This window comes from Artemia franciscana, chromosome 8 (assembly GCF_032884065.1).
Source record: "Artemia franciscana chromosome 8, ASM3288406v1, whole genome shotgun sequence".
NCBI classification, from domain to species: domain Eukaryota; kingdom Metazoa; phylum Arthropoda; class Branchiopoda; order Anostraca; family Artemiidae; genus Artemia; species Artemia franciscana.
In genome coordinates, this window is record NC_088870.1 from 36,031,489 (window position 1) to 36,047,432 (window position 15,944).

At 38.3% G+C, this 15,944-nt stretch overlaps 2 protein-coding genes across 3 annotated transcripts in view; one reads left to right on the top strand and one right to left on the bottom strand.

Moving 5' to 3' along the window:
• Positions 1-15,944, top strand: part of LOC136030359 (uncharacterized) — a gene marked incomplete at its 5' end in the record, with an annotated part of 28,106 nt that overhangs the window by 7,064 nt on the left and 5,098 nt on the right.
• LOC136030360 (uncharacterized) overlaps positions 5-15,944 on the bottom strand; it is a 74,034-nt gene continuing 58,094 nt past the window's right edge. For both annotated transcript variants that reach the window (XR_010618262.1, XM_065709282.1), the window contains one exon: positions 5-1,060. The gene's annotated coding sequence lies outside the window, so the exon portion shown is untranslated. The remainder of the gene's footprint in view (positions 1,061-15,944) is intronic.

The window sequence follows — 15,944 nt, forward strand, 5'->3', positions numbered from 1 at the left end:
GTAATAGGAATAATAATAATTTATTATCACCCTTTTCATTAGTTTTACACCCAAATGACTGAGAATTGACTTGAAAACACCAACTGACTTGAACTTCAAGTGCTTAAATCATTATCAAACATTTCACTATTTCAAAGTCACTGATTTATTCCACAATATATGTTAGATAGGTAAGGGAAAAATTTGAGATTTTCTTGCACTGGTCTTCAGATTAACCCCACATTTCTTCCATCTTCTCATGTTTGTCGAACACATGATAATTATTACTAATTGAATTTTTTTTTAAATTGGACTAGTAAAAGCAGGTACGATGCAAACACTGAGCTGTAAGCAGTGCCTAATGTTTACTCTTTAAATTACCTTTAACTTATATTACAATATATTGTTTCTTACATAGTTTCTTTTTTAGCTCACAGTACGTATTGGTCTTATCAATCATCACTCTTTTGTTCTAGACAGAGTCAAAATTTACTGTATGGCAAGTAGCCCCGCCTCTTATGCCCCCTATTCTCAATGATATCCGATAAAAATTTTAAAATAGACATTTTGTTCAGCATAGTTTAAAGGTTCAATAAATACACATCTGGGGATGCCCCTCCCCCCACCTGAAATATGTTGAGGCATGGGCTGTAAGGTATATGATCCGTCCATTGTTTACATATAGTATTTGTTATTGTGACTGGGGGATACTTTTGACCCTAGGTGTCCAAAAAGGCTAAGGGCATTAACGTGATTCTTTTAGGAAATGTTCAGGGGAGTGTAGATCAAAACACACTTTATGCATGTATGATGTCAAAAAGGTATAACAAGGTTGCAAAAAGGTGTATGTGGTAGGGTATCAAGTTTGCACTTCCAGGAAATGGTAAAAGGTATGGTCAATTGACCAAAAGGCAGTATTTGCACAATGCTGCCTCTACTACAACTGATACTTAACTGATACTTCCACTGTGTGCCAACCCACTATGTGCGTGAATGTTGCCAAAAGGGTTTGTCAGCAATTATCTCAGTAACGGCTTAGAATATTAATTTGAGGCTTCCAGGACGTGTTGGCGATGGATGTCTAAAAAAAATAGATTATGTTCATGCTACTAGTTTCAGTGCTACTCTACTACTTCTACCAAGGGCAAGAATATTAAGAAGGAATTTTATGCATGTTGACGAAGATGTTGAAAAATCTAAATGCAATATCCATACAGGTGGTCAAAAGAAGCATCAGCAATATCTCGAAAACAGTTAAGAATATTAAATAGACACTATTAGGGTATATTGAGGGGGATTTTGAATTAACCAAATGGTACTATGTGCATACTAACACCGTTTCTTCTACTACTACCACTCCTACGATTTCCACTAGGCTACTACTGAGACTAAGAGCTGAATTATTGCTTCCATTAAGTGGAAGCATTATGTTCAGAAAATCTAGTGGGATGTTGATCAGTAATTTCTTAGGTATAGCTTAGAGTATTAGGTTGGAACTTTCACGGCATGTTGAGCTAATCAAAAGGCACTTTTGTGTATTACGACTACTAAAACTTTTGATGCTATGGCTATTTAAAGTGAAACTTTCAAGAAATATTTAGGGAATATCGAACTAGATAAAAACAAACTATGTACATCTAGGTTGTCAAAAAGGTGTATTAGTAATATCCTAAGAACAGCTTAAGGTATTAAGTTGAAGCTTTTGGGACATGTTAAGGGGGATGTTGAACTACCCAAAAGACACTTGCTGCATACTACTACTAGTACTACTGCTACTACTACTACTACTGCAGCTGCTAATTCTACTACTAATTAAGTTAATCATATTAAGACAAAACTTTCAAGGAATGTTCAGGAGGAAGTTAAACTAAATTAAAATGCACTATGTGGATGCAGGTTAGCAAAAAAGAGCATAGCAGCTTTGTCCCAGGAATAGCTCAGAACATTAAGTTGAAACTTTCAGTTTGCGGGGGATTTTGTACCAACCAAAAATTACTATATTCCTTCTACTCCTGCTACGTCTAATGCTTCTATTATTGTTGCTACTAAGGCTAAAGGTAATTATGTTGAAATTTTCTTATAGTAAAATTCAAACTTTTAGGGCACGTAATATGTTGAATAAAATCAAACTGCACTATGTGCTTTCAAGCTGTCATAAGGGCATATCAGCAATATCTCATTAACAAATAAGAGTATTAAATTGAAGTATCGTCGCAACTACCACTTATTGTGGTTATGCTACTCCTACTACTCCTATTGCCATTGTTTACGACTGTGACTACTTGTTCTACGGCTCCAAACACTTATAACTGCGACTCTGACTTTTTAAAACTACGATGGCTATATAACAACTTATATGCGACGACAACTACTTGTAACCTGTTTTTGCGAATACGTGACGACAGTGACTATGACTGCTTGTGTCTGCAGCCATAACTACTTGCAACTGTTACTAATACTACCACTATTGAAATAAACCAAAGAACTTTAAGTACATCCAGGCTTCTAAAATGACATTGATGTAACATGTCAGTTATGAAATAGGGTATTAAATTAAAACAGGGAAAATTGAGGAGGATGTAAAAATAGATCAAAATAAACTGGGTGTATCCAAATTGTCGAAAAGGTGACCGTGCAGTATCCCAGGAAACACGCAGAGTAATATTTTCGATCGTCAGGATATGTTTTTAGGTTTGTTGAACTAAATCAAAAGACACTCGGTAGATCCAGTCCTGTCCAAACGGTGTTTCTGCGATATTTCATCAACGGCTAAAAGTGCTGAGTTAAAATTGTCGGAACATGTTGAGTGGGAAATTGAACGAAATCAAAATTCACTAACACGGTATTTCAGGAAAGATTAGGGAAATTAAGTTGAAACTTCTTGGAAATGTGGAGAGGGATAACTGATCAATATTTGTCTATATTCTGGGATTCAGCATAATGGAGGCTAAAATTCTGCCAGCTCTATTGAATCCCAAAGATTACGCAGATTTTCAACCCACATATTTGTATTTACTTCTCTGTACCCACCAATACAAGTAGAACATCTGTTGGAAACTGATGCAAAATTTTGTCTAATATTAAGTTAAAATCGGGATTTTTATAGAGAAAAACAAAAATTGTTAAATTTTCTTTTCTTAGCCAATGAAAAACACTATATTTATCAAAAAAGAAAAGGAAACTATTAAAAAAAACAACTCCACAAAAGAAGGTGTCTCAAAGTTAAGCGCTACAGTAAACCAATGATGAGCAGAAATAAAGTCAAATAGTATTTCAAGTGTAAAATTATAAAAAAACAACTATCAATAAACAAATGAAACCAAATAAACAGAAAATACAATCAAACAGTTCGTGGTAACGAACCGTAGTAAGGAGCGACCCGGCTCAATAGTAACCAAAACTCTAAAAAATGGAATTTTGATACCAATAGCTACTTCAAAAGAATCGCATTTTAATGCTGGTTTTAAATATATAAGTTTCATAAAGTTTAGTCTTACCCATCAAAAGTTACGAGCCTGAGAAAATTTGCGTTATTTTAGAAAATAGGGGGAAACGCCCCCTAAAAGTCATAGAATCTTAACGAAAATCACACCATCAGATTCAGCGTATCAGAGAACCCTACTGTAGAAGTTTCGAGCTCCTATCTACAAAAATGTGGAATTTTGCATTTTTTGTCAGAAGGCAGATCACGGATGCGTGTTCATTTGTTTTTTTGTTTTTGTTTTTTTCCAGGGGTGATCGTATCGACCCAGTGGTCCTATAATCTGGCGAGAAGGCTCATTCTAACGGAAATGAAAAGTTCTAGTGCCCTTTTTAAGTGACCAAAAAAATTGGAGGGCACCTAGGCCCCCTCCCACGCTAATTATTTTCCCAAAGTCAACGGATCAAAATTCTGAGATAGCCATTTTATTCGACGTAGTCGAAAAACCTTATAACTATGCCTTTGGGAACGACTTACTCCCCCACAGTCCCCGTGGGAGGGGCAACAAGTTACAAACTTTGACCTGTGCTTACATATAGTAATGGTATTGGGAAGTATACAGGCGTTTTCAGGAGGATTTTTTTGGTTTGGGGGAGGGGTTGAGAAGAGGGGGATATGCTGGGGGAACTTTCCTTCGAGAATTTGTTATGGGAGAAGAAAATTTCCATGAAGGGAGAGCAGGATGTACTAGCATTATTTTAAAAAAAAAATTAAAAAATAATAGTGAAAAAGCTTTTTCAGCTGGAAGTAAGGAACAGCAATAAAACTTAAAACAAACAGAAATTATTACCCATATGAGGGGCTCACCTCCTTCTAATACCTCGCTCTTTACGCTAAAGTATTTTCGGTAATTTCAACTACTTATTCTACGGCTTTTGTGATTCAGGGGGTCATTCTTAATGAATTGGGATAAAATTCGAGCTTTAGTGTAAAGAGCGAGGTACTGACGATGGGGCGAATCCCCTCATATATGTAATAAAAATATGAGAATACAAAAGTTCTTTACGAAAGCTAATTTATAAGTTACGTAAATCTTTTACCAATAAAAAGATTCGTAAAAAATTAAAAGTTCTAGTTGCCTTTTTAATTAACCAAAAAATCGGGGGGCAACTAGGCTTCGTCCCCCGCTCTTTTTTTCTCAAAATCATTCGATCAAAATTATGAGAAAGCCATTGAGCCAAAAAAAAAAAAATATGCAAATTTCGTTTTGATTATTCCTCTGCGGAGAGCCAAAATCAAAACATGCATTGATTCAAAAACGTTCAGAAATTAAATAAAAAAAACAAGTTTTTTTAACTGAAAGTAAGGAGCGACATTAAAACTTAAAACGCACAGAAATTACTTCGTATATGAAAGAGGCTGCTTCCTCATCAACGCCCCGCTCTTTACGCTAAAGTTTTTTACTGTTTTAAAAAGAAGAATTGAGAGAAAGAGTCAAACTTTAGCGTAAAGAGCGGGGCGTTGATGAGGAAGCAGCCTCTTTCATATACGAAGTAATTTCTGTGCGTTTTAAGTTTTAATGTCGCTCCTTACTTTCAGTTAAAAAAACTTGTTTTTTTTTTTATTTAATAAATAACCAAGTCAAATTCAAAACACGCAATAACTACCACAAAGCGGAGTAGAGCTAACGATTCCTGTACTTTCTAAAGATCAGAACATTATTGGCACTTTTCTGAAAAAATTTATTTAGATCGTTTTTATGGCACTTGCAATTTACCAAGTCACATATAGCGATCGTAATTTCTGTCGGTCCCGGTTTTGCTAGTTTGGGCACTCCCAGATAAGCTAGGACGATAAAATTGGTCAGGCGTATCTGGGACCAGACCAGATTAAATTAGAAATAGTCATTCCCCCATTTCAACCATCTGGGGGGGGGGAATGGGGGACGGTGAATTTGGAAAAATCAGCAAAATGAGGTGTTTTTAACTTACGAACGGGACATATAGCGATCGCAATGTCTGTCGGTCCCGGTTTTGCTTGTTTGAGCACTTCCAGATAAGCTAAGACGATGGAATTTGGCAGGCATATCAAGAGACCAGACCAGATTAAATTAGAAATAGTCGTTTCCCGTTTCTACCGTCAGGGGGGAGGGGAGTGGTAGGACGGTTAATTCGGAAAAACTAGAAAAAATTAAGCGTCTTTAACTCACGAACAGGTGATCCGACCTTAATGAAATTTGATATTGAGAAGGATATTCTGTCTTAGAGCTCTTATTTTAAATCTCGACCAGATCCGGTGACATTGAGGGGAGTTGCGGGGGGAAACCTGAAATCCTGGAAAACGCTTGAAGTGGAGAGATCGGGATGAAATTTGGTGGGAAAAACAAGCACAAGTCCTAGGTACATGATTGACATAACCAGAACGGACCTGCTCTCTTTGGGGGAGTGGGGGGGGGCGGACCTGATTCGGTAATTGGGAAAAAAATGAAGTATTTTTAACTTACGAACGGGTGATTGGATCTTAATGAAATTTGACATTTACAAGGACCTTGTAACTCAGACCTCTTATTTTAAATCATGACTGGATCTAGTGTCTTTGGGGTGAGTTGGTGGGGGGGGGGGGAAATCTTGCAAAACGCTTAGAGTCGAGAGATCGGGATGAAACTTGGTGGGGAGAATAAGCACAAATCCTAGGTACGTGATTGACATAACCAGATCTGGTCTCTTTGGGGGATTTGGAGGGGGGCTAATTCGGTAATTTGCAAAAATTAGAAAAATGAGGTATTTTTAACTTACGAACGGGTAATTGGATCCTAATGAAATTTAATGTTTAGAAAGAACGCGTGTCTCAGAGGCCTCATTTTAAATCCTGACTGGATCTGGTGACTGAGGGGAGTTTGAGGAGGAAACTGGAAATCTCGAAAAACACTTAGAGTAGAGAGATCATGATATGATCATGAGTGGAGAGAACTTGGTGGAAAGAACAAACACAAATCCTAGATACGTGATTGACGTAACTAGACCGGATTGGCTCTCATTGGGGGAGTTGGGGAGGGGGGTTGTGATTTGGAAAAATTAGAAAATATCGGGTATTTTTAACTTACGAACGGGTGATCAGATCATGAGTGGAGAGAACTTGGTGGAAAGAACAAACACAAATCCTAGATACGTGATTGACGTAACTAGACCGGACTGGCTCTCATTGGGGGAGTTGAGGAGGGGGGTTGTGATTTGGAAAAATTAGAAAATATGGGGCATTTTTAACTTACGAACGGGTGATCAGATCTTAATAAAATTAAATAAAATAACAAGTTTTTTTTAACTGAAAGTAAGGAGCGACATTAAAACTTAAAACACACAGAAATTACTTCGTATATGAAAGAGGCTGCTTCCTCATCAACGCCCCGCTCTTTACGCTAAAGTTTGACTCTTTCTCTCAATTCTTCTTTTAAAACAGTAAAAAACTTTAGTGTAAAGAGCGGGGCGTTGATGAGGAAGCAGCCTCTTCCATATACGAAGTAATTTCTGTGCGTTTTAAGTTTTAATGTCGTTCCTTACTTTCAGTTAAAAAAACTTGTTTTTTTTATTTAATTTCTGAACGTTTTGAATCAATGCATGTTCTGATTTTGGCTCTCCGCAGAGGAATAATCAAAACGAAATTTGCATATTTTTTTTTTTTTGGCTCAATGGCTTTCTCATCTCAGAATTTTGATCCGTTGACTTTGGGAAAATAATTAGCGTGGGAGGGGGCCTAGGTGCCCTCCAATTTTTTTGGTCACTTAAAAAGGGCACTAGAACTTTTCATTTCCGTTAGAATGAACCCTCTTGCAACATTCTAGGACAACTGGGTTGATACGATCACCCCTGGGAAAAAAAAAACAAATAAACACGCATCCGTGATCTGCCTTCTGGCAAAAAATGCAAAATTCCACATTTTTGTAGATAGGAGCTCGAAACTTCTACAGTAGGGTTCTCTGATACGCTGAATCTGATGGTGTGATTTTTGTTAAAATTCTATGACTTTTAGGGGGCGTTTCCCCCTATTTTTTTAAATAACGCAAATTTTCTCAGGCTCGTAACTTTTGATGGGTAAGACTAAACTTGATGAAACTTATATATTTAAAACCAGCATTAAAATGCGATTCTTTTGATGTAGCTATTGGTATCAAAATTCCATTTTTTAGAGTTTTGGTTACTATTGAGCCGGGTCGCTCCTTACTACAGTTCGTTACCACGAACTGTTTGATTTGATATTTAGAAGTACCTCGTATCTCAGAGCTAATTTCCGATCGGATCCGGTTACTTTGGGGGGGATTTTGAGGGGAAACCTTAAATCTTGGAAAAAACTTAGAGTGTAGAGATTGGGATGAAACTTGGCGGGAAGAATAAGCACATGTCCTATATAAGTTATTGACGCAACCGGACCGGATCCGCTCTCTTTGGGGAAGTTGGGGGTGGGGATTTGCTAGTTTGGGCTCTTCCACATAAGCTAGGACGATGAAAGTTGGCAGGCGTATCAGGGACCAGAGTAGACTAAATTAGAAATAGTTGCTTTCCCGAGTCGACCATCTGAGAGGGGGGGAGTGAGCGAACAAGATAGTTGAGAAGAATTTTATTTGCCCATAAAACAAAGGATTGTTCTTCTTAAGTATGGCTTGTGGTCTAGAGGTATGATTCTCGCTTCGGGTGTGAGAGGTCTCAGGTTTGAATCTCGGACCGCCACAATTCTTACATGAAGAAGATCCGAAACTAGATACGTGATCAATATAGTGACCGCTGAGAGTTGGCTGGCGTATCAGGGACCCGACCAGATCAAATTAGAAATATTCGCTTCCCTGATTTGATCATCTGGGGGCGAGTGGAAGGACGGTTAATTCGGAAAAATTAGAAAAAAATGAGGTATTTTTATTTTACGAACGGGTTATTTGATCTTAATGAAATTTCATATTTAGAAGGACCTCATGTCTCAGAGCTCTTATTTTAAATCTCGACCGGATCTGGTGACTTTGGGGGGAGTTGGAGGGACAAACCGGAAATCTTGGAAAACGCTTTAAGTGGAGAGATCGTAATGAAACTTGGTGGGAAAAAGCTCTTGGTACTTGGCTCTTCCAACCTCGTCAAAAGTGCCATATGAGCTCTTAGCTCTTGTTTCCTTTTTCATAGGAAGCGCAATAGCGCTGTTTAAGTAACAGCAATGTGGACACAATTTATTCTATCGTTATTTTTTGGTTTCTTTAGACTAGGGACTTTGTATAAAAAGAGTTGTCATAGAAACTGCAGAAGCAGTTCATTCGATTTTTAATTGAGAGGGCTAATGCTCTTTTTAATAGTCGAAAGTGATTGAAGGGTAATCAGTTCCCCACCCCCATCATCTACTGAAACACATCTAATCGAAATTTTGAGATAGCCATTTTGTTCAGCGTAGTTGAAAGTTCCAGGAATTATGTTTTTGATGATGACATCCCCTACAACCCTGAAGACAAGGGTTGTTAGTTATACCCCAGGGGCGTAACTTTCATGTGAGAATTTTTTTTTCCAAGAGGCATGGGTTTGATCCTAGTTGTGACCAGTTATTTGGTTTGAGAGGAGGATCAGTGGCGTGACTGTAAGCTCAGCCAGAATCAACCCAGCTCTAAATTGGTGCCTGGGGAAATCTGGGTAAGGTAAGCAGGAAAGGTGTGTGAAAGGACAAGTTGGTCGGCCCCAGCCCCCTATTGCATTTCCTGGCTTAAGGGCCATGAAACGGAGATCAGCACCGCCGGTTTGGATCTTAAGGGTCTAGGGCCATCTTACTTACTTACTTATGTCTTGGGTGCATATAAGATTTTCGTAGAAGGGGTGTTCATATAAGTCAAAAGTGATTGGAGGGAACCTAAGCCCATCATTTCCCCAAATACATACAATGAAAATCACACAGTTCGGGGCAACAAACTGTAGTAAGGAGCGACACGGCTCAATAGTAACCGAAACTCTAAAAAACAGAATTGTGATACCAATATATACATCAAAAGGATCGCATTTTATTCTGATTTTACATATATAAATTTCATCAAGTTTAGTCTTACCCATCAAAAGCTAAGAGCCTGAGAGAATTTGCCTTATTTCGAAAAAGGGGTAAACACCTCCTAAAATTCGCAGAATCTTAATGAAAATTACACGATCACATTCAGCGTATCAGATAATCATACTGTAGAGGTTTCAAGCTCTGCAAAAATGTGGAATTTTGTATTTTTCGCCGTAAGAAAGATCACGGATGCGTTTTTTTTATGGGTGATTGTATTGACCATCACCTCTAGAATGTCGTGAGAGGGCTCATTCTAACGGAAATTAAAAGTTCTAGTGTCCTTTTAAAGTGACCAAAAAGTTGGTGGGCGACTAGACCCCCTCCTACGCTTGTTTTTTCCCAAAGTCACGGAATCAAAATTTTTAATAGCCATGTTGTTAAGCATAGTCAAAAACCAAAAAAATATGTCTTTGAAAACAACTTAATCCCCAACAGTCTCCGGGGGGAAGGGCTGCAAGTTATGAACTTTGCCCAATGTTTACATATAGTATTGGTTATTGCCAATGTTTAATGACGTTTTCAGTGATTATATTTTCATGGCGGTTGGGGGGGGGGGTGGTCGGGGTTTACGTAGAAGGATCTTTCCATATAGAAATTTATTATGGGGGAAGAGAATTTCCATGAAGGGGTTCCATGACAACATATTTTTTCGTTATGAGTGCACGGACCAAGGGGAGACCTTGTCCCTGGAGGTCTATAATAGAAACTGGGGCATCCTAGACCGGGGCTGTAAACTCAGGTTGAGGAGGAAGAAGTCCCCTCAAATGCACACTCAACAGGGTCAACTGGCGTGTTCACACGTCCTTTGAGTTACACATCTTCTCCCAGTAAAGGGGTTAAATTATGTGGTGGCGCTGAACACCATCTTGGGAGGATCCACTATAGGAGGACACCTGCGACAGGGCATAAGACCCAGATCTATGGACAACGGCCTCTAAAAAGGGCTGCCTTGACCCTTTTGGGATACCTGCAAAACTGGGGACTTTCCGTTCAACTCTATTCCCACTTGAGGCGTGGCACACCTCAAGGAAATTATAGCCTAGTAAACGATATAGTATTCGCACCGGATTCTGATTAATGGATAATTCTTCTGGGCATGGTCTGTTTTGACGGGCGTTTCGGGGTTGAAAAACCTCTTTATAGCTAATTTATCTAAAAGGGGTGGCCTCCCAATAGCAGCATAATATTTGTAAGCATGAATATATAATGAATCGGCGGCAATAGGCTTGGGACTAATTGTTCAGGATTTTGACTCTTGTTGATAGAAGAGCATCGCCAAGTGCTGGAAACCATGTTGTGACCAAGCTGGGCTCAGGATGGCGCAAAGTCTACATTCATACTGGAGATCCTAGGGACTTTTTGCTGTCCGGTTCTAAGCCGGGTTAAGTGCTACGGTGTAGACTTGAGAAGATATGATGATCCCCGTCCTGGACTGGTATCCGGGATCATTGCTTTTGCTGAGGCCAAAATAAATTCAATGATGGGGTAGATGGGGTTCCCATCTAGCCCATGTCTAGTCGACGTTTTGTAGTCAATTACAGACAGTTGAAATTTTTGTTTCTCGCCCAAATTCCTTGGCTTATAAATGCAAGTTCACTTGCATAAGAGTCGAGGCAGATTGCAGGAGGCCCTTGTAGGCCTTGAATTGGACTCGTTATTTCCATTTGTCAATATGCTGCTTCCCCCTTTCTGCGATCGTGAATTAACCTGAGAGAGAACCTCCAACAGGTTGGAACCCAACTCACCGTGAATTAGCATGAGAGGGTTGACTCTAGTTCAGCGTTGTCGAGTGATAGCCATGAGAGGGAAAATTTTCAAGTAATTTAACCCGTAGTCAACCTGCGTGTGTTCCCCAGCGAGAACCTCCAACAGGTACAACTCTAGTTTGGCATTTGTGAAGGGACACACATGCACGGAAAGGTGTAGCATAAATGGCAGACAGTAACAACGGCAATCAAACGGATAAAATTAACCCTTGACTGGGATGCCCACTTAATTCAACAATCTGTCTTGGCTTTTTTCTACAATTGGCCAAAACTTCCACTTTTCCCACAACTATTCCCTCTTTTGTTAAATTCATGCCCACTTAATTCAACAATCTGTCTTGGCTTTTTTCTACAATTGGCCAAAACTTCCACTTTTCCCACAACTATTCCCTCTTTTGTTAAATTCAACAAAAAAATTGAAACTTGGAATGTTACGACGTTAAAAAACGGCTATCTTATTGATATTTTGACTGACGAATTCAGACGATTCGAACTGGACTTGTTAGGAGTTTCAGAAACTCATATGCCAGGAGTAGGAAGCATGAATTTAGGTGTTATAGAATTTGTTTACTCAGGCGGGATGGATGGAGTACATAGACAGGGAGTAGGGATCATGATAAAAAGGAAGCTGTTAAGTCTTGTTGAGGCTGGGAAGAAATTGATAATAGAATACCAATTATGCATTTTATGACTAAACAGTTCAGTTTAGAGTCATATTCAGTTATAGTCGTATATGCCCCTGTTCAATCGACTGACGGAGATACTAGTGACTCAGATGAATTTTACTTGCAGTGGCAGGAGAAAATAGACAGGGTTTTAGGTAGAAATATGGTGATTTTACTAGGAAATTTTAACATCCAGGTCAGTAGAAACAGGGATAGATGGTATCATTGCCTAGGTAAATTTGGTGTTGGAAAAGAAAACAGGAATGGCTACAGACTTTTGGAATTTTGTAGGTATAAAAATCTAGTTATAACCAATAGGTTTTTTTTTGTCATAAAATGGCCCCTAAGTTGACTTGGTATTCACGTGATAGTAGGACAGCAAAATTTATTGATTATGTTATAGTAAACCGAAGACTGGCTGGATTAATACAAGATACTAGGGTATATAGGAGTGTTTTTATTGATGTTAAAAGTAAAGATAACCATCTACTAGTGTCTAGGGCAAATTTAAAGCTGAAGTTTCGGAACGGTAACTACCTCCCGGGAAGTCATGATGTCGTTAGACTTCAGGATGAGAATTTATGAGAAATTTTTCAGGAACAGTTGAATACTAAACCTGAGAATTTAAAATTTGACAATGTAGAAGATGGTTGGAGTAACTTTAGAAAAACAATTTGTGCAGTTGCTGATGATATCTTAGGGAAGGAAGTTAAGACTGCAGCGAAGAATATTAGTGAAAAAGCTTTATGTTTAATATAGAGGAGAAGGGGTTTGTACAAGAATTATCTGAGTGATAGATCATCTGAAAACGGAAGAAATGTAAAGAAAATGGAGAATGCATTAAAATATGAGCTTAGGAGGTGCGAAGTGGAGGCCTTGGATAAAATTGCCGAGGATCTGGAAAATGCAGATAGACTGTATAATAGTAAAATATTGTACTGCCGTGTTAATAAATTGAGAGGTAACTCTCAATCCGGACTCGTCCCAGTTAAAGATAGGAAAGAGGCCACAATTAGTAACAAGAGAGATGGCTGGAGCATTTTGAGAATGTGCTAAACCGAGATACAGTTGCAGCCAAGATATAGAGGAAAATGAAAAAGTTTGTGATACCTTGGATGTGAAAAAGATTAGTTGTGTGAGGAAGAATTAGTGACAGTACTAAAAGGATTAAAAATAATAAGGTTCCAGGTGCTGATTCTATGGTAAATCAGTTCCTTAATCATGGTGGCTCTGAGGTTAGAAATAAGTTACTGAGGATTACGAATATGATTTTTGAAAAAGGGGAAGTACCAAACGAATTTAGGAAAACCTTAATTAAACCACAGTATAAGAAAGGTGATAAGAGTGAGTGTCGTTATTATCGAGGCATTAGTCTAGTTTGTGTAGGTAGCAGATTACACAGTAACATGATGCTTTTAGTCTGAGAGATGCTGTAGAAATAGTTATAAGAGAAGAACAGTGGGGTTTTAGAAAAGGTAGAAGATCTATCGACCAAATTTTTACTCTTAGGTCAATAATTGAGTGCCTTAATTGTAAAACACCGATGGTCCTCAGTTTTATAGATTATGAGTAAGCGTTCGATTCTGTTGATAGAAGAGCTTTAGCAAAGGTCTTATCCTTATATGATATACCAGACAGAATAGTACTGCTGCGAGAATAGTACTGCTGCGGTTAAGGTAGGAAATGAGGATAGCAGCTGGTTTTGCATTAAATCAGGAGTTAAGTAGGGTTTTGTTCTATCCCCCATTATATGGATCATTTTGACGGACTTTGTCTTAAGGAGCACAGGAAAGGCAATGGGAGACCTCGGAATCAAAGGGGGAGGAAAACTCTCCTGGACTTTGATTATGCTGATGATTTAAGCATCCTAGATGAAAGTGTAGCAAAATGAACTTTTGAAAATTTGTGCTAAGAAGACTAAGTCACTAAGACTAGGAATAAGTGAAGATGAAAAGGTGACGTATTGATCAGGTGGGCAGCTTCACTTACCTTGGTAGTACTATTAGTAAAGACGGTGGGAGCAGTGAAGATGTTAAAAGTAGACTAGGCAAGACTAGCCAAGGCTGTTTTTTTCACTGGTAAAAAAGTTTCGACGAATAGGAATATAAGTCTGCAAACCAAGATTAGATTATTGGAAGGTACAGTGATGAGTGGTCAAATATGGCTCTAATGCATGGGCGCTCCGAAAAGCGGACGAACATTTACTAGATGTTTTCCAGAGAAATTGCCTACAGATTCTTTTGGGGACCCGGCTAACTAACTGTATTTCAAACAGAAGGCTGTACGAAAAATTTGGTTCAATCCCGCTTTCTAGTGTGATTAAATAAAAAAAAAACAAGTTTTTTAAATGAGAGTAAGGAGTGACATTAAAACTTAAAACAAACAGAAATTACTCCGCATATGAAAGGGGCTTTTCCTTCTCAACGCCACGCTCTTTACGCTAAAGTTTGACTCTTTCTCTTAACTCTACATTTTAAAATAGTAAAAAACTTTAGTGTAAAGAGCGGGGCATTGATGAGGAAGCAGCCCCTTTCATATACGGAGTAATTTCTGTTCGTTTTAAGTTTTAATGTCGCTCCTTACTTTCATTTAAAAAACTTGTTTTTTTTATTTAATTTCTGAACATTTTTGAATCAATGCATGTTTTGATTTTGGCTCTCCGCAGAGGAATAATTAAAAAGAAATTTGTATATTTATTTTTTTTGGCTAAATGGCTTTCTCATAATTTTGATCGAATGATTTTGAGAAAAAAAGAGCGGGGGAGGAAGCCTAGTTGCCCTCCGATTTTTGGTTAATTAAAAAGGCAAGTAGAAATTTTAATTTTTTACGAATCTTTTTATAAGTAAAAGATATACGTAACTTATAAATTAGCTTACGTACAGAACTTTTGTATTCTCATATTTTTATTACATATATGAGGGGGTTCGCCCCCTCGTCAGTACCTCGCTCTTTACACTAAAGCTTAAATTGTGTCCCAATTCATTAAGAATGACCCCTGGATCACAAAAGCCGCAGAATAAATAGTTGAAATTACTAAAAATACTTTAGCGTAAAGAGCGAGGTATTAGGAGGAGGTGAGCCCCTTATATGGGAGATAATTTCTGTTCATTTTAAGTTTTAATGCTGCTGCTTACTTCCAGCTGAAAAAAAAACTTTCATATTTATTTTTTTCATTTTTTTTAAGTAATGCTAGTAAATCCTGCTCTTCCTTCATGGAAATTTTCTTACCCCCATGACAAATTCCTCGATGGAAAGTTCCCCCAGCACATCCCCCCCCCTTCTCAACCCCTGCCTCCAACCAAAAAATCATCCTGAAAACGCCTGTACACTTCCCAATAACCATTACTATATGTAAGCAATGGTCAAAGTTTTGAACTTGTAACCCCTCCCACGGGGACTGTGGGGGAGTAAGTCGTCCCTAAAGACATAGTTATAAGGTTTTTCGACTACGCTGAATAAAATGGCTATCTCAGAATTTTGATCCGTTGACTTTGGGAAAATAAGTAGCGTGGGAGGGGGCCTAGGTGCCCTCCAATTTTTTTGGTCATTTAAAAAGGGCACTAGAACTTTTCATTTCCGTTAGAAAGAGCCCTCTCGCAACATTCTAGGACAACTGGGTTGATACGATCACCCTTGGAAAAAAAAAACCAACAAACACGCATCCGTGATCTGCCTTCTGGCAAAAAATATAAAATTTCACATTTTTGTAGATAGGAGCTTGAAACTTCTACAGCAGGGTTCTCTGATACGCTGAATACTTTAATATTTGTTACAGTTAAATTCACTGCTTCTGCTGCTACTTCTATCGGAGCTACTTGTAAAGGCAATACGTTAATACTGCTGCTGATTTTAGCTCTACCGCTGTTACTATTAATTCTACGACTAGTAATACAAGATAAGATTTTAAGGATTTTTTTGGAGGAGGGGTGAACTAAGTCCCGTAAGCCGTCTGTATGTAGGGTGTAAAAAGAGTGTAACTGCAATATCTTAGGAACAGTTTGGTATGTGACGTTGAAACTAACAGGGCTTGTTGTGTGGGGGGGTGCTGAA